The sequence below is a fragment of the Moschus berezovskii genome, chromosome 11 (genome assembly GCF_049115385.1).
Source record: "Moschus berezovskii isolate FMDL1 chromosome 11, NW_MosBer_1.0, whole genome shotgun sequence".
In the NCBI taxonomy this organism is placed as follows: domain Eukaryota; kingdom Metazoa; phylum Chordata; class Mammalia; order Artiodactyla; family Moschidae; genus Moschus; species Moschus berezovskii.
The window spans coordinates 26,096,669-26,115,147 of NC_142470.1; the positions used below are offsets into that span (position 1 = coordinate 26,096,669).

Below are 18,479 nucleotides of genomic sequence, written 5' to 3' on the forward strand. Positions count from 1 at the left end.
CGAGGCCTTCTGGGTTTGTTCCGAGGCATCTCCCTCCAAACCCCTCGTCCATCCTTCTGGAAGGGGACCGACTCGTCCTCCTTCCGCTCAGTGCACACGTCCGCCAGCTCTTCTGACTTGGTAAGTGGAGAAACGGAGCGTGTAAAACAATCTTGAGAACACTGCACGAGTCTTCAGGCAGCGGCGCTGGTGTAAACAGGCAGGACCTGGGGCTGCTTCCTTCGCACTTTGTTTTAAAACAAGTTGGGGGCCGCAGTCCTCGGGAAGAAAATTCCGGCAAATTCGCTGAGCTTTACTTGGGGGCGAAGAGGTGTTGCGGGAGCCGCGGGGCCCGTAGAGGAGGTCACCGGTCTCCCGCAGGGTCAAGGTGCACGCATCCTCGCAGGGCGCGCAGGTGGCAAGCGCGGGGCGCGCTCCTGCTGCTCCCGCCCGGACCGGGCGCGCCGCCCCGGGGGTGACTCTGCACTTGGGTCCGGGCGGGGGCGCGCGCCCCGCGGGGCCGCCTCTCGGTCCATCCAACAGTCCGGCGATCTCCCGCTGCACCGCGCTGTGCCCTCGGCCCTGAGCGCCGACTGCGAGCCTGAAGCCAGGCGGCAGGCGGAGCTGCGACCAATGGGGCGGCGGCCGAGCGGGGGGCCCCGCCCCGCCCCGCCCCGCCGGCGGCTCCGGGGCGCCGCGCTCCTTTCGGACTGGACGGACAGACCGACCGACGCGGGCCAGCAGGCTCTCCTCGCCGCTGGCGCGGCGGGCGCGGGGCCGCGCGGGGACGCCTGATCTCTGCAGCGCGGGCGGGCGGCCGCGCGGAGCAGAACCAGCAGAGGCGCCGGAACGCCTGCAGGTACATGCTCGTGTCCCCTCCTCCCCGTGCGCTCCGGAGACTTCTCCGTGCGACCCCGCAACTTTCGCCATCATCTGCTGCCCAGCCCTGCTGTGGTCCAGGTCACGAGTGCACGACCCCCGCAGACCTACACCTGCAGGGGACTTGGAGTCCTGCCGGGCGCGCCTGTCTCCGGCGCGCTCCATCCTCCGGTCCCCAGAGCCCGTCGTCGCAGGAGCCCTAAGGATCTGCCTGTTGCGCGAGCCGCCGGCAGTCGAGACAGTGTCTGGGTCCCTCGGAAAGCCGCAGGGAGGGTGTCTAGAATCCATTCTTGGGCGCCGGGCTGGGGACGGATGGAGGCGGGAGAATCGAGGAGCCGCGGAAAGGCGGCACTTCGCGGAGGGGCAGCCCTGGGGCGTTTCCTTAGCCGGGAAGCCGTTCCTTCTCTTCCTAGAGAAGAGGAGGAGGCGCTTTCCGGACAGCTGTAAGTGCTTCCCTGGCCGCCTGCTCCGCCTTCTTCCCTGTCATTCTTCCCTCCCCTTTGCCCCGCAGCGGTGCAGGGCGCCCCGCGACAGTTGCTGGGATGAGCGCACCCCGGGCGCAGGGCGCTGGCTCCGGTGCAGCGCTGCGCCCGGGGACTGCCGGCGCGCTTCGGCTGGGAGCCGCTTGGGGCTGGCAGGGCCCGTGTCAGGTCGCCTGCCGACCGTGCGTCTGGATCAGTGGTAGTGATGGGAGTGGGTACTTCGGGGTTGCAAACTTCCATTTCCCGCGCCCGGCTGGTTGGCTGCCCGACTTCTCGAGGTGAATTGGCTGGCGAGCGAGCCAGACCTGCTGGCAGGGGCCGCGGCGAGCCGGGCCGGGCGCCTTTCGCATTGCAGGGATCATTTTGAATCACCCCCCCTCCTCCCCCACGACATACGCACCCCCCCGCCCCCCACCGCGCGCTTCTCCTGCTCTGCCTCTTGTGGTCTCTTTTGGGAAAGGAGCACCCTTTGCACCATTGGTGTCTGAGCGTCTCGGCTAGGGACCCTGAGACGGTAGCCTAGCTCAGGCAACCCAGGACAGGGGTGGAGGGCAACAGAGAAGCACCTCTGCCCTCCAGAATGACCCTGGAAGCCCTGGTTTGAGGCTGGGGCTTGAAGGGGGTGTTTCTCATCGTCCTCTGACTTGATTTTTGTCTTTCATCTCACACGCCCCCAGAGTAGGGCAGATGAGAAAAACCAGGTCAGAAACCTTCCCATCCCTTTTCCTGTATTTGCTTAAGGAATTTGCATAAGCATTCGCTTGGAACTGGGTGAGTTACCCCTTTTTGCTCCCCTTTCTGGCTACTTGCAAATACCTGCCCAGGTAAACAGAATGCAAGCATTTTCCTGAGCACCTGCCCTCTAGTCCTTCTCTCTGCGCGTGTCTCAGGCTGAGAGAGGGTGGCACTGATTCTGTGTTTGAACTTGCTGTACTGGGTAGGTCTCACTCTTTCCCGGGGTAGTAAACTGCTTAAGGACATTGATTCACTCAGTATGTGTTTAGGACCAGGCCACGGGGGTTGGGCCAGGCCTTGGTCATATGCAGTAAGGTGAAGTTTCTGCTCCCAGTTTTTTTTTTTTTTCATTTCTCACCAGATTCCTTTCTTCTCCTGTTCTAATATTAAATTAGTCATTTCAGAACTAGGAATGATCAGTATTGGGGTAGGGAGAAGATGATCATGAAGTACTCAGAAACTTGGGATCCAGAGCATGCTGTGAATATTTTAAGGAGACTTGCAGAATCTGTTTTGCCTCTGTCTTGTGTCTGAGCCATCATTACCTGGAAAATCAGCCTGAACAAGAAAAGCCCTTAATGAATGCAGCAAAGCTAAGGTTTTGCTGGTCAAGTATGTGAGAGCAAATGGGGAGGTTGGAAGCAATCTTCGTTCTGTTCAGAAATATTAAAATATTAAAAAGCCAATGCTCTGACACTTGAGCTTGCCAGCAAAGCACTGGCTAAGTTTTTTATTCTTCCTTATTATTTTAAAGAAAGGGAGGGAAGAGTGGGCACTTCAGCCACCTCTTCTGTGTTCAGTGAATTTTGCCCGTCACTGTCATCCTTCAGAGACTGCCTCCCTGTTCTACCAGAGTTCTCCATCTGCCCTGTGTCTGGAATCTGGGGCTGGGATGTGTGTCAGCTCTAAGAGAGCAGGCATCAGAGGGTTTTCCTCCTCCTCTTTTTTTTTTTTTGGCCATGCCTCGAGGCATGCGGGATCTTCATTCTCCAGTTCCCCAGACAAGGGATGGAACCCAGGCCTGCTGCGGTGGAAGTGTGGAGTCTTAACCACTGGACTGCCAGAGAAGTCCTCTTCTTTATCCGCCTACAACGTGGGAGACCTGGGTTTGATCCCTGGGTTGGGAAGATCCCCTGGAAAAGGGAAAGGCTACCCACTCCAGTATTCTGGCCTGGAGAATTCCCTGGACTGTATAGTCCATGGGGTCGCAAAGAATTGGACACCATTGAGAGACTTTCACTTTTCATCACAATATCCATCTATCTAAACAATTGCATTTATTGGCTGGATACCATATGCCAGCCACTCTGCTTGGCACTTTTCCAGGCATTATCTCATTTAATCCTCAAAACACTCCCATTGGGAAGTGAGGCTTCCTTTCTTGGCCACAGTGTTTCTGTGGGAGCCAGCAATAGATGGAGCCCCAGCAGGGTACTCTGAGCCGATAGGAGACTGCAGGATGGGGCTGGACCCAAGGTCTCACTAGCAGGCAAGGACAGCAGGGGGGTTGGAGGTAGAGGGAAGGGTGGCCGTGCTTACTGTCCCTGCTGATCAGGTGTCAAGAAGGTAGATCTGCCCAAGTAGTACTTGTGTAAAAAACCTACTAAGACTGGGGACCTGGGTTCCAGCCTGATTACTACCTGCTCATGGCTCCTAGACTTACTTTGCTTCTCATTTAGCTGTGAGGATCTTGATGCTGGACGTTGTTTTATCCTGAATGAGGCACAATGTTGAAAGCTCTTGATGCATTAACTCATTTCATCCTGATGACAACCTTAGGGGATGGGCTGTTTTAATACCCCATTTATTATTTTATTGGCTTAAAACAACAGAAAAAAATATTCTCTACAGTTCTGGAGGCTAGCAGACCCAAATCAAGTTTGCCCACAGGCAACGGGAATCTGTTCTTGGCCTAGTCCAGTTTTGGGTGGCTCCAGGCATCCCTTGGCTTGTTGCTACATAACTCTAATCTCTGCCCCCATGAATCACCCTATTGTAGATGAGAAAAAAAGAGACAACTGAGTATCATGTGCAAAGTCACATAATGAGGATGATGGGAAGCTAGAATTCTGTCCCTGGCAATCTGGCTGTGGAGCCGGAGCCACTGCTTGATTCCTTTTTGTGTATCCCTGTAGCCCTGACCCTGTGCCCTGTGCTTAGTAGGACTCAGGCTGGGCTTGTTGGATGGTCACCTTGAGAGGTGGCTTGCTGTTACGAAGCAACTTTTTGGTTGCTTCTCCCCTTGAAACTTCCATCTCCCCATCCTCATTCTCCCCATCTCTCCTTGAAAAGAAACTTAAAAACTATGCTAGAAAAATTTTCTTTTTTCTTTGGCCAGTGTTATCCTCTCTCCAATGGAACTCTGCCCAGCTGGTTGGGAAAAAGGGAAACAGACCATAAGGTCATGGGGTAGGTAAACATTATGGCTATTTCCAGAAAGGATGTTTATTATCAGTGAGAAATGCAGGAAAATCACAGGACATTGCACTTTCTGTCAAATCCATTAAAAAAGCCAGCCAGTAACCAATTCACAAAAAATTATTGTGTGATTACCTGATGCTGGAAAAGCCTGAAGGCAAAAGGAGAAGCCAGCAGCAGAGGATGAGATGGTGAGATGGCATCACCGACTCAATGGATGTGAATTGATCAAACTATCTCTGTGAGATAGTGGAGGACGGAGGAGCATGGCGAGCTACAGTCCATTGGTTCACGAAGAATCACTAAGTACATGACTTGGTGATAAACAACAACAGCCACCACCATCTTGTGCCCTGTACTGCAGGCGCTAAGGCCAGGTAGAATCTAAGATATATTCTGCAAGCTTGAATTTACAGCGGACTTGGAGACTCAAGATTAGCACACATAAGACAGAGCCACACAAGATGCTAAATATGAGTCCTGATAAGAATCACACTGACTTTGTCATCTTTGTCTAGCCTATTGCAGTTTGCAGAAACCTCACAAGTTTATCTCAAGTTCTCGCAGTAATCGAGTGCAATAAGTGACAGGCTGAGGGAAGGTTAGGAAGTCCAAGTTGCAGACGAAAAAAATAAGGCAAAGTGAGTGAGACTTGGATTTGGCCATTTCTAGGAAATGGCATCCCAGTCCAGTATTCTTGCCCAGGAAATCTCATGGACAGAGGAGCCTGGCAGGCTACAGCTCATGGGGCTGCAAGGAATTGGACATGCCTGAGCTAGCAACACACACAGGAGTCTTCTGACTCCAGGTGCATAGTTTTTGTCTCTCAGAAGGAGGGCAGTGGATGGGGAGGGTCCTTGAAGGTGGTGGAGTTTGAATTTCATCCTGAAGCTGGATTTTGGCTGTTACTCTTGGCCAGCTAGAATGCTTAGTTGGGGCAGGGGAGAAGAAGAAAGCACCTTTTACTGTTGTTTTATTTTTGCATTCAGTGACCTGGTAGGTGAAACTTGAAGAGAAATCACAATTGTGATGAACACAACAGTATTTGGAGTGTGCTGTCAGCTGTCGGAAGCTGATTTAGAAAAAGTCTATCTTTGTCTTCCTTTATCATTTCTTAAGATCAGCCTTTGCAACTTTGTAACATATCTATCGGAGAAGGCAATGGCAAGCCACTCCAGTACTCTTGCCTAGAAAATCCCATGGATGGAGGAGCCTGGTAGGCTGCAGTCCGTGGGCTCGCTAAGGATCGGACAGGACCGAGCGACTTCACTTTCACTTTTCACTTACACACATTGGAGAAGGAAATGGCAACCCACTCCAGTGTTCTTGCCTGGAGAATCCCAGGGACGGGGGAGTCTGGTGGGCTTCCGTCTATGGGGTCACACAGAGTTGGACACGACTGAAGTGACTTAGCAGCTTAGCAGCAACATATCTATGGGCTATAAAAGTTAACTCCTCTTGCTAAGCTCTAAGTAGTTCCTAGATTAGTTTCTAGTATTTTTTTGTTTGCAGACAGGGGGTCTTGCTCTCTTTGGGATCCTGCAGGGCTTTGCATGATGTTTGTTTTTTTTTTTCAAAAGTTTTTCCAGCACATTTCTGCTTACATCCTATTGGCCAGAATTGTGTAAGAGGCAGAGAAAGAAAGCAGCCTTTTATTAAAAAGTTAAATATAATTATTAAGCTTTTTAATTGTTGTATAGTTGATTAACAATGTTGTGTTTCAGGTGTACAGCAAAGTGATTCAGTTATACATATATATGTATCTATTTTTTTAAAAATTCTTTTCCCATTTAGGTTGTTACATAATATTGAGCAAAATTCCTTCCTGCACCATGGTTTGTTTGGAGTAGATACCTTATAAAATTGTCTTTAATTGCGCAGGTGTTGGATGATAATGACCCAAGACCTCCTTTTAGCTAGTAACACTGTAGATAAGCAAGTCACTTCAGTATTCTTGCCTGGAGAATCTCATGGATAGAGCAGCCTGGCGGGCTACAGTCCGTGGGATCCCAAAGAGTTGGAAATGACTGAAGTGACTTAGCATTATAGATAAGCAGTTAGTGCTGATAGCAACTGGCTTCGGTCTGCTTGCTGAAGTCCCCAACAAATGAAGCATCCTGCTGATGTCCTGAGCAGATCACCTGAGCCAACTGAGCACCTAGCAGATGCTCACTCACGTTGACTTAATGATTAGCTTCTGTGGTTGTGTATATATCCTCTTTACATATACAAATTTGCACAAGCATTTATTCAACAGGTATTTGAGTATCTACCCTGTGTTATGTACTGGGCTGGGGCTGTTTGTTAAACAAATGAATGCAAACACTTAAGTAGTGTCAAGAGTTCTAAAGAACTGCATCTGGGAGAGTAGCAGGGATGCAGGTGCAGGCGTTAGTTTAGGTGGGAGAGCTAGGAAGACCTGGCTGAGGAAGAGACTTTTCTTTCTGAGAGGTGAAGAGGCGTTTATCATATTGAAAAGGCAGAGAGAGAGAGATTTCCAGGCTGCGGAGGGTGTGAAGATTCTAAGACAGGAATGCACCTGGACAGTTGGAGGAACTCTAGGAGAATTGGCCAAGGTGCTGGGAGGAGTTCAGAGAGGAAGGCAGGGGCCAGATCACGCTGTGCAGTTAGGGCCAAGTTCAGGATCTTAAGAGTTTATCACCAGGGCTCTGGGGAGGATTTCATGGATTTGTGGCAGGGGAGTGTCAGGAGCCAGTTTATGTTTCTAGAAGATCACCCGTGAAGGCTGTGAAAATGGCAGTAGAGACGAAGAGATTGGAGAGGTTCTGGCCTGGCCATTGGGAGGCTAGTTAGATGCATGTTGGAGAGCTGAGACCTCAAGCCAGCTGGGACTGAGAAAGAATAGGGCGTGAGGAAGTGGAGATCCTACTGGTGTAGGCCAGTTACGAAAGGGAGCTAACACAAGGTGAGGGCAGGGGAGGCTTGGCGTCTATGTCTGTCCGTGTGGAAGGCGACTGTGGCTGAGGTTAGGGAGCTGAAGCCAGCTCCTCAGTAATCCAACACGCACCCATCTCTATAGGGCGTTACACAATACTAGCACTTCTAGGAGATTAGACATTCCTCTGGCTTTGTCTCCAGTCGCTGAGCGAGTTTGAGTGTGTTACTTGTCCTTCCCTGCTTTTCTCCCCACAACCTGGAAATTTTATGATTAAAAAAAATAGATGATCTTTCTACAAATATTCTTCTTCCATAGAGTCATTTAGATGTGTTAATTTGGATCATTTTTATAAGTTGAATTAGGAGAACTATGAGTGGGTATGTGGGAACATTTGTGGTGAGATTCTAAGCATTTGGTCTTTGATGATCACCAGCAAGCTGCTTTCAAGCTGACTTAAATGGAAAGATATCCGTGATCAGCGTGCTGCCGGGAGATGCGGAGCATCTCCCAAGATGTATGGGGACGAGGCCTGATGGGGAGCGTCAGGCATGGCTAGAAGCCAACTTTCTGCATCTCAGTGGAATCCTTCTTTACCAGGTCTTCCTCATCACATGGGACTCTTCCTCTGTACCCACGGGAATCCCGTAAAAAGATGCAAGAGAGTGACATATGGTCTATCATCTGGGAACCCACGTGTAGCAGAATATGCTGGCCTGAAGATCAACAAGGAACATCACAGGGAGCCTGATGGAGTCTTGAAGAAATGATGAACTACCCAGTATCAATCACTGAAGGGAATGATCCATCAGTCATTCAATGAGTAATCAATCGTTGAAGGGAAATGACAGCATAAACAGGACCATGGAATTGAAAATTACTCCAAAGATCAGTGAAGAGGCATCTGCCTCTTGAAGGCTGCTTTCAGTAGTGATGATTTATATCCTGACAAATCATTAGTGTGTTCAGATTAAAGAATGCCAGCAGACTAACATTTTGGGCTTAAACATATTAGCATTTTTTTTTTGCTTTCATTCTTCTGTCATCTGGTTTGGCTTTCCTAAGTCCTGATCGGCCTGCCAAGGTGAACCTAAAATCATGTACTTGGGCTTCCCTAGGTAAAGTCATGCTCAAAATTCTCCAAGCCAGGCTTCAGCAGTATGTGAACCGTGAACTTCCAGATGTTCAAGCAGCTTTTAGAAAAGGCAGAGGCACCAGAGATCAAATTGCCAGCATTCACTGGATCATGGAGAAAGCAAGAGAGTTCAGAAAAACATCTATTTCTGCTTCATTGACTACGCCAAAGCCTTTGACCATGTGGATCACAATAAACTGTGGAACATTCTGAAAGAGATGGGAATCCCAGACCACCTGACCTGCCTCTTGAGAAACCTGTATGCAGGTCAGGAAGCAACAGTTAGAACTGGACATGGAACAACAGACTGGTTCCAAATAGGAAAAGGAGTTCGTCAAGGCTGTATATTGTCACCCTGCTTATTTAACTTATATGCAGAGTACATCATGAGGAACGCTGGGCTGGAAGAAGCACAAGCTGGAATCAAGATTGCCGGGAGAAATATCAATAACCTGATATGCAGATGACACCACCCTTATGGCAGAAAGTGAAGAGGAACTCAAAAGCCTCTTGATGAAAGTGAAAGAGGAGAGTGAAAAGGTTGGCTTGAAGCTCAACATTCAGAAAACGAAGATCATGGCATCTGGTCCCATCACTTCATGGGAAATAGACGGGGAAACAGTGGAAACAGTGTCAGACTTTATTTTTGGGGGCTCCCAAATCACTGCAGATGCTGATTGGAGCCAGGAAATTAAAAGACGTTTACTCCTTCTACTCCTTGGAAGAAAAGTTATGACCAACCTAGATAGCATATTAAAAAGCAGAGACATTACTTTTCCAGCAAAGGTCTGTCTAGTCAAGGCTGTGATTTTTCCTGTGGTCATGTATGGATGTGAGAGTTGGACTGTGAAGAAAGCTGATCGCCGAAGAATTGATGCTTTTGAACTGTGGTGCTGGAGAAGACTCTTGAGAGTCCCTTGGACTGCAAGGAGATCCAACCAGTCCATTCTAAAGGAGATCAATCTTGGGTGTTCATTGGAAGGACTGATGCTAAAGCTGAAACTCCAATACTTTGGCCACCTCATGCGATGAGTTGACTCACTGGAAAAGAGTCTGATGCTAGGAAGGATTGGGGGTGGGAGGAGACGGGGACGACAGAGAATGAGATGGCTGGATGGCATCACCGACTCGATGGACATGAGTTTGAGTGAACTCCGGGAGTTGGTGATAGACAGGGAGGCCTGGTGTGCTGTGATTCATGGGGTCGCAAAGAGTCGGACACGACTGAGCGACTGAACTGAACTGAACTGAGTGGCTCAGTTGGTAAAGAATCTGCCTGCAATGCAGGAGACCCCAGTTTGATTCCTGGGTTGGGAAGATCCTCTGGAGAAGGGAGGGGCTACCCACTCCAGTTTTCTCCCATGGACAGAGGAACCTGGTGGACTACAGTCCATGGGGTCGCAAAGAGTTGGACACAACTGAGTGACTAACAGTTAACACTTACGGTTTACTTAAGGTAACAAATTTATTGGCTAAAGAGATGGGAGAACTCCAGGGTTAAAGACTATAGTTTGCATATTTGGATTGAGAAGAGATGCCTGGATTCTGGCAAGGGTACTTCAGCGTTTTGGTCTTTGAAGTCAATAAATCATACCTTCTGGATAGTGTTTTTCTTGTGGGTTCTTAAGATCCCAGTTTTCTAAGTGTGGTACCTTCATGAGGGAGTGTCATGAGAATCCACCTGCCAATGCAGGAGATGTGGGGTCGATCCCTGGGTCAGGAAGATTCCATGGAGAAGGAAATGGCACCCCATTCCAGTATTCTTGCCTGGAGAATTCCATGGACACAGGAGCCTGGTGGGCAACAGAGAGTAGGACACAACTGAGCGACTAAACAACAGCACCACCTCATGAGGACCCTGCCCACCTGCCTCCTCTTGGTGATTAGCTCTTGCCTGGCTAAGATTTAGCCCCTTGGCTGTTTCAGGGTTGAATCTTCTTGGTGAAGCTTGTCTCCTTATCCCTAAATGTGTAAATAAAAAGTGTCATCATATAACAGTGTTTATCTATCTTTCTATCTTTGAGGAAGTATAAAAAGGTATCAATGTCCTCATCCCTTCTCATCACCTCCTTAAATCACACATCCTATGGTGTAGGAGATCCGGATATGCAAAAATAGGAATCTCATGAAAGTTCATATGGTGCCTGAGAGCTTTACCTTTAAGCTGTTTCCCCATGCTTCTGGATCTAATTAGAAATCAAATGTCAGCGTGGGGCCTCTTTTTGGTGATGAGCCCTGAATTCCCTTCCTCCGGCTCCTCCAGACTTAAAATGTGGAAGCTTCAGCACACTTTGCCTTCTCATCTCATGTCTTTTATTGGGGGCTTTGAAGTAGAGAGTATCCAGTAGGAGGTACAGTTATGTAACGTGACCCTCACAGCTCCTGAGTTAGCTTTTAGTTGCTTTTTTACCAGTTGCTTCTCTCACCCACATCAGCAGATAAGAGCACACCAGCAAACCCTTCATTTGTAAGTTAGTATCAGCAGTTTGGAAATAATCCCCACTTAAATGCTATTTCTGTTGCAGGGCGGGGCTGTGTTCCCTCCTTGTTATTTGACCTGAGGTCAAACTATGGTGGAGGTAACGACGATAATGGCCATCTCCTTCAAAATGTCCCAGGCATGCACTGCTACTCTCAGTACCCCCCGACCCTGCACCAGGCCACCGCTGACCCACTCCTCTGCCTGAGACTCCTGGACACTCACGGGCAAGTCTGGGTCAGTCTCTTGTGGGGTCACTGCTCCTTTCTCCTGGGTCCTGATGCCCCCAAGTTTCTATTTGTGCCCTCCAAGAGTCTGTTTCCCCAGTCCTGTGTAAGTTCTGGTGGCTGTATGATGGGTTAATGGCGACCTCCTCCAAGAGGGCTTATGCCATACCCAGGTCTACTGCACCCAAAGCCCCTGACCCTGCAGCAGTCCACTGCTGACCTGTACCTCCTCAGGAGACACCCAAACAAACGAACAAAAAAACCAGTTCTGTCTCAGTCTCTGTGGGAGCTGGAATCAAGATTGCCAGGAGAAATATCAATAACCTCGCAGATAACACTACCCTTATGGCGGAAAGTGGAGAAGAACTAAAGAGCCTCTTGTGCTCAGTCCCTTCAGTCATGTCTGACTCTTGTGATCCCATGGACTCTAGCCCACTAGGCTCCTCTGTCCATGGGATTCTCCAGGCAGGAATACTGGGATGGGTTACCATGCCCAGCTCCAGGGAATCTTCCCGACTCAGGGATCGAACCCAGATCTCTTAAGGCTCCTGCATCACAGGCAGATTTTTTACTGCTGAGCCACCCGGGAAGCCCGTAGAGCCTCTTGATGAAAGTGAAAGAGGATGAGAGTGAAAAAGTTGGCTTAAAACTCAACATTCAAAGAACTAAGGTCATGGCATCTGGTCCCATCACTTCATGGCACATAGATGGGGAAACAATGAAAACAGTGACAGACATTTTTTTTTTTTTTGGTCTCCAAAATCACTGCAGATGGTGGCTGCAGCCATGAAATTAAAAGATGCTTGCTCCTTGGAAGAAAAGACAGCTTATTAAAAAGCAGAGACATTACTTTGTCAACAAAGGTCCGTCTAGTCAAAGCTATGATTTTTCCAGTAGTCATGTATGTATGTGAGATTTGGACTATAAAGAAAGCTGAGCACCGAAGAATTGATGCTTTTGAACTGTGGTGTTGGAGAAGACTCTTGAGAGTCCCTTGGACTGCAAGGAGATCCAACCAGTCCTTTCTAAAGGAGGTCAGTCCTGGGTGTTCATTGGAAGGACTGATGCTAAAGCTGAAACTCCTAAATACTTTGGCCACCTGATGTGAAGAACTGACTCGTTTGAAAAGACCCTGATCCTGGGAAAGATTGAAGGTGGGAGGAGAAGGGGACGACAGAGGATGAGATTGTTGGATGGCATCACCAACTCAATGGACACGAGTTTGAGTAAACTCCAGGAGTTGGTGATGGACAGGGAGGCCTGGAGTGCTGTAGTCCATGGGGTCCCAAAGAGTCGGACACGACTGATGACTGAACTGAACTGAACTGAACTGAAATGCTATTAGATGTTGGAGTACAGTTTCAGAATGCCCCATGAAGGCAGAATTAAATCATAAGGAGTGGAACTGAAGGTGGTTTTGAGCAGTGGACATCTGGGACTGTGTGGTGTAGATAGGAGGGTATGGAGCTGTCTCTCCTGGGTATAGAGTCCTGCCTCACACACGCATCTACACAGACACACACCCTACACACCGTAGAGGAGGAAGGGTCCCATTAGTGTGGGCTGATTAGCTATTTGGACAAAGTATACAGATCGGGTAGAGAGTTCCAGTTTTAAGCATGAAAAGAGTTCTAGAGTTTCAATGGTGTTTGTGTGTTATTATGAATGCTTTTAATACCATTGAGCTCTATACTTTAGAATGGTTGAAAGGGTAAATTTTAGGTCATGTATTCAGTTCAGTTCAGTCGCTCAGTCGTGTCCGACTCTTTGTGACCCCATGAATCACAGCACACCAGGCCTCCCTGTCCATCACCAGCTCCTGGAGTTCACTCAAACTCATGGCCATTGAGTCGGTGATGCCATCCAGCCATCTCATTCTCTGTCGTCCCCTTCTCCTCCTGCCCCCAATCCCTCCTAGCATCAGGGTCTTTTCCAGTGAGTCAACTCGTTGTATGAGGTGGCCAAAGTATTGGAGTTTCAGTTTTAGCATCAGTCCTTCCAATGAACACCCAGGAGTGATCTCCTTTAGAATGGACTGGTTGGATCTCCTTGCAGTACAAGGGACTCTCAAGAGTCTTCTCCAGCACCACAGTTAGAAAGCATCAATTCTTCGGCGATCAGCTTTCTTCACAGTCCAACTCTCACATCCATACATGACCACTGGAAAAACCATAGCCTTGACTAGACGGACCTTTGTTGGCAAAGTAATGTCTCTGCTTTTTAATATACTATCTAGGTTGGTCATAACTTTCCTTCCAAGGAGTAAGTGTCTTTTAATTTCCTGGCTGCAATCAGCATCCGCAGTGATTTTGGAGCCCAAAAAATAAAGTCTGACACTGTTTCCACTGTTTCCCCATCTATTCCCCATGAAGTGATGGGACCAGATGCCATGATCTTTGTTTTCTGAATGTCGAGCTTCAAGCCAACCTTTTCACTCTCCTCTTTCACTTTGATCAAGAGGCTTTTGAGTTCCTCTTCACTTTCTGCCATAAGAGTGGTGTCATCTGCATATCTGAGGTTACTGATATTTCTCCCGGAAATCTTGATTCCAGCTTGTGCTTCTTCCAGCCCAGAGTTCCTCATGATGTACTCTGCATATAAGTTAAATAAGCAGGGTGACAATATACAGCCTTGACGTACTCCTTTTCCTATTTGGAACCAGTCTGTTGTTCCATGTCCAGTTCTGACTATTGCTTCCTGACCTGCATACAGGTTTCTCAAGAGGCAGGTCAGGTGGTCTGGTATTCCCATCTTTTTCAGAATGTTCCACAGTTTATTGTGATCCACACAGTCAAAGGCTTTGGCATATTCAATGAAGCAGAAATAGATGTTTTTCTGGAACTCTCTTGCTTTCTCCATGATCCAGCAGATGTTGGCAATTTGATCTCTGGTTCTTCTGCCTTTTCTAAAACCTGCTTTAACATCTGGAAGTTCATGGTTCACATATTGCTGAAGCCTGGCTTGGAGAATTTTGAGCATGACTTTACTCGCATGTGAGCTGAGTGCAATTGTGCGGTAGTTTGAGCATTCTTTGGCATTGCCTTTCTTTGGGATTGGAATGAAGACTGACCTTTTCCAGTCCTGTGGCCACTGCTGAGTTTTTCAAATTTGCTGGCATATTGAGTGCAGCACTTTCACAGCATCATCTTTCAGGATTTGAAGTAGTTCAACTGGAATTCCATCACCTTCACCAGCTTTGTTTGTAGTGATGCTTTCTAAGGCCCACTTGACTTCACATTCCAAGATGTCTGGCTCTAGGTCAGTGATCACACCATCGTGATTATCTTGGTCGTGAAGATCTTTTTTGTACAGTTTTTCTGTGTATTCTTGCCATCTCTTCTTAATGTCTTCTGCTTCTACAACCTAGATGTCCAACTGCAGATGAATGGATAAGAAAGCTTTGGTACATATACACAATGGAATATTACTCAGCCATTAAAAAGAATGCATTAGAATCAGCTCTAATGAGGTGGATGAAACTAGAGCCTATTATACAGAGTGAAGTAAGCCAGAAAGAAAAACACCAATACAATATACTAACACGTACATATGGAATTTAGAAAGATGCAAATGATAACCCTGTATACGAGACAGCAAAAGAGACACAGATGTATAAAACAGTCTTTGGGACTCTGTGGGAGAGGGTGAGGTTAGGATGGTTTGGGAGAATGGCATTGAAACATGTGTATTATCATATGTGAAATGAATCGCCAGTTCAGGGTCTATGTACGTTACAGGATGCTCGGAGCTGGTATGCGGGGATGACCCAGAGGGAGGATAAGGGGAGGAGGGAGGTGGGAGGGGGGTTCGGGAGGGAGAACTCATGTACACCCGGGGCGGATTCATGTCAATGTATGGCAAAACCAACCAATATAATATTGTAAAATAATTATCCTCCAGTAAAAATAAAAATTAAAAAAAAAAATCTTCTGCTTCTGTTAGTTCCATGCCATTTCTGTCCTTTATCAAGCCCATCTTTGCATGAAATGTTACCTTGGTATCTCTAATTTTCTTGAAGAGATCTCTTGTTTTTCCTATTCTGTTGTTTTCATCTATTTCTTTGCATTGATCGCAGAGGAAGGCTTTCTTATCTCTCCTTGCTATTCTTTGAAACTCTGCATTCAGATGCTTATATCTTTCCTTTTTTCCTTTGCTTTTCGCTTCTCTTCTTTTCATAGCTATTTGTAAGGCCTCTTCAGAGAGCCATTTTGCTTTTTTGCATTTCTTTTCCATGGGGATGGTCTTGGTCCCTGTCTCCTGTACAATGTCACGAACCTCCATCCATAGTTCATCAGGCACTCTATCTATCAAATCTAGTCCCTTAAATCTATTTCTCACTTCCACTGTATAATCATAGGGGATTTTATTTAGGTCATATCTGAATGGTCTAGTGTATATTTTACTGCAATAAAAAAATCAGAAAAAAAAGAAATTGAGATTGCATTGCTGTGAAATTGCATTTTCAAATGTTTTGGTCTCAGGACCTGTATATGCTTAAAAGTTTTTTTTTAAAGCTTTTGTTAATGTGAAAGTCACTCAGTCATGTCGAACTCTTTGCAACCCCATGGACTATAGTCCATGGAATTCTTCAGGCTAGAATACTGGGGTGGGTAACTGTTCCCTTCTCCAGGGCAGCTTTCCAACCCAGGGATCCAACCCAGGTCTCCCTCATTGCAGGCGGATTCTTTCCAAGCTGAGCCACCAGGGAAGCCCAAGAATACTGGAGTGGGTAGCTTATCCCTTTTCCAGGGGATTTTCCCAACCCGGGAGTTGAACCCGGGTCTCCTGCATTGCAGGTGGATTCTTTACCAACTGAGTTACCAGGTTATGTTTATACTGGAAATGAAAATAGATACATTTCAAATTAATCATTAATTCATTTAAACTAATGATAATAATCTCATACCGTGTTAACAAAAATGGCATATTTTTTTAGCTATCTTTTTTAAACAAAAAAAGTATAAGTGACATTGTTTTCAGTTCAGTTCAGTTCAGTTCAATCGCTCAGTCATGTCCGACTCTTTGCGACCCCACGAATCACAGCACGCCAGGCCTCCCGACATTGTTTTACACTTTTACAAATTTATTTGTCTCGGTTAATAGAACACAATGGCATGCTTTGATTTGCTTCTCTACTAAGTCTGTTGTGTTCTCAAACATCCTGTATCCTCTGGAAAACTCCATAGGACACTTGTGAGAGAATGAGAAGGAAACAGGAAGATAACATCTTAGTTTACTGTAAAAATTGTTTTGACCTCATGAACCCTTTAAAGAATCTTAGGAACCCCAGAGGTCCCTGACGACACTTTGAGAACTACTTGGCTGGCTTGCATGCATGCTCAGTCATGTCCGACTCTTTGCAACCCCATGGACTGTATAGCCCACCAGGCTCCTCTGTCCATGGGATTTCCCAGGCAAGAAGAATGGAGTGTGTTGCCATTTCCTCCTCCAAGGATCTTCCTGACCTAGGGATTGAACTCATATCTCCTGCGTTGGCAGGTGGATTCTTTACCACTGAGCCATTGGGGAATTACTTGAGAACTACTGCTATAGAATAAATCCACAGCCAAATTAACTTTTGGTTATGTTATATGTTTTTGTTTCTTTTCATGTCATACTGTCTGATTTTGGACCTTCACAATTCTCTATATTGTTTATCTATGATTTCAAGTGAAAAAACTAGGCGGCTCCTGAAAAAGAGAAGTATCATATCATTCATTGTTTTCAAGTGTGGATTCCTATTTACTGTGGAGTGAGGACTTCTGCTCAGAAGATCAGGAAGAAAGTCTGCACTGGTCCAGAGATGGTGCCAAAAGCCATCTCTGGGGCTCTGTCCATGTCACTGCTGTGCTTGCCAGAGGGCTTGGGGTCTCTCCTTTTTTTCATTCCTGTTCTACCCCACCTTGTTCTTCCTTGTATGGAGAACTTTGAAACTCAGAGAGAAGTGAGCACCCTTAGGCTATAGACTGGAGAAAGAAGAGGTGTGTAAATTAATTTTAATAAGTCAAATTGAAAACTCTTTTTTAACTCACTTTTTAATGAAACATTAACAGTAACAATTGATGAAAGCAACCATAGGATTGGAGACAATATTTGTTCTACCCATATCTGACAAAAGAAATTCTAGGGCATTTTAGGAATTTTTAATTTCTATGCTAGTCTACAGTGTGAGTTTGTGACAGGTATATATGATCATAGGGCTTCCCTGGTGACTCAGACAGTAAAGAATCTGCTTGAAATGTAGGAGACCCAGTTTCAATCCCTGGGTTGGGAAGATCCCTTGGAGAAGGGAATGGCAACCCACTCCAGGATTCTTGCCTGTAGAATTCCAAACTGGGGCTTCCCAGGTGGCGCTAGTGATAAAGAACCCACGTGCCAATGCAGATGTAAGAGACACAGATTTGATCAGTGCGTCGGGACAATCCCCTGGAGTAGGAATGGCAACTATAGTATTCTTGCCTGGCAAATCCCATGGACAGATGAGTCTGGCAGGCTATAGTCCATAGGGTCACACAGAGTTGGACATGACTGAAGTGACTTAGCATACACACATACGATCAAAGGGAAGAGATTATAATCAAATATGGGGATCTCTATGTTATTGGCATTTTTGTTATTTGAGTGCTAAGTATTTACTCAAGGGTTGGCAAATTTTTTCTATGAAGGGCAAGATAGTAGTATTTTAGAATTTGAGGACTGTGCCTTTTTGGTTATATCTACAAGTGGTCCTGACATGATATTTTGACTTACTGTTTTTCAACTTTATAATGGTGTGAAAGCAATACACACTCAATAGAAACTATACTTTGAATTTTGTCTTTTTTCTGGGCTTGGGATATGCCATTAGATTCTTTCTCATGATGTTGGGCAGTGGCAGCCAGCTGCAGCTCCCACTCAGTCACGTGATTCTCACTTGCATCCCCTGGGGATCTCATTATTTTATAATTTTTTTATATTGATAAAGTTTGGAGTGAGTCATAGTGGATAGTTCTGGGTAAAGCGTTAAAAAAAAAAGTCCTCCCAGCTTGGTTTCCAGGAGCTGGATGTGGATATTTGTGAAGCATAAAAACATTTTTTCTCCCTTCCAAATAATGGATTAGATGTTACATAAACCATCATATTTAAAATGTTAAGTGAAACTTCTTTTTTCACTCCATGAAATAAATAGTCTCTGTGACAACTTACTACAGCAACAGACATTTGGCTGTCTCAGAGTTTTGTTGTAAATATGTTGAGGATTTATGATTTA

At 46.6% G+C, this 18,479-nt stretch overlaps 1 protein-coding gene across 2 annotated transcripts in view; it reads left to right on the plus strand.

Moving 5' to 3' along the window:
- Window positions 1–676: 676 nt before the first annotated feature.
- KCNS3 (potassium voltage-gated channel modifier subfamily S member 3) overlaps window positions 677–18,479 on the plus strand; it is a 93,070-nt gene continuing 75,267 nt past the window's right edge. Inside the window, exon 1 of one of the 2 annotated variants that reach the window (XM_055400449.2) lies at window positions 677–838. The gene's annotated coding sequence lies outside the window, so the exon portion shown is untranslated. The remainder of the gene's footprint in view (window positions 839–18,479) is intronic. The other variant, XR_008682501.2, reaches the window with a different exon arrangement.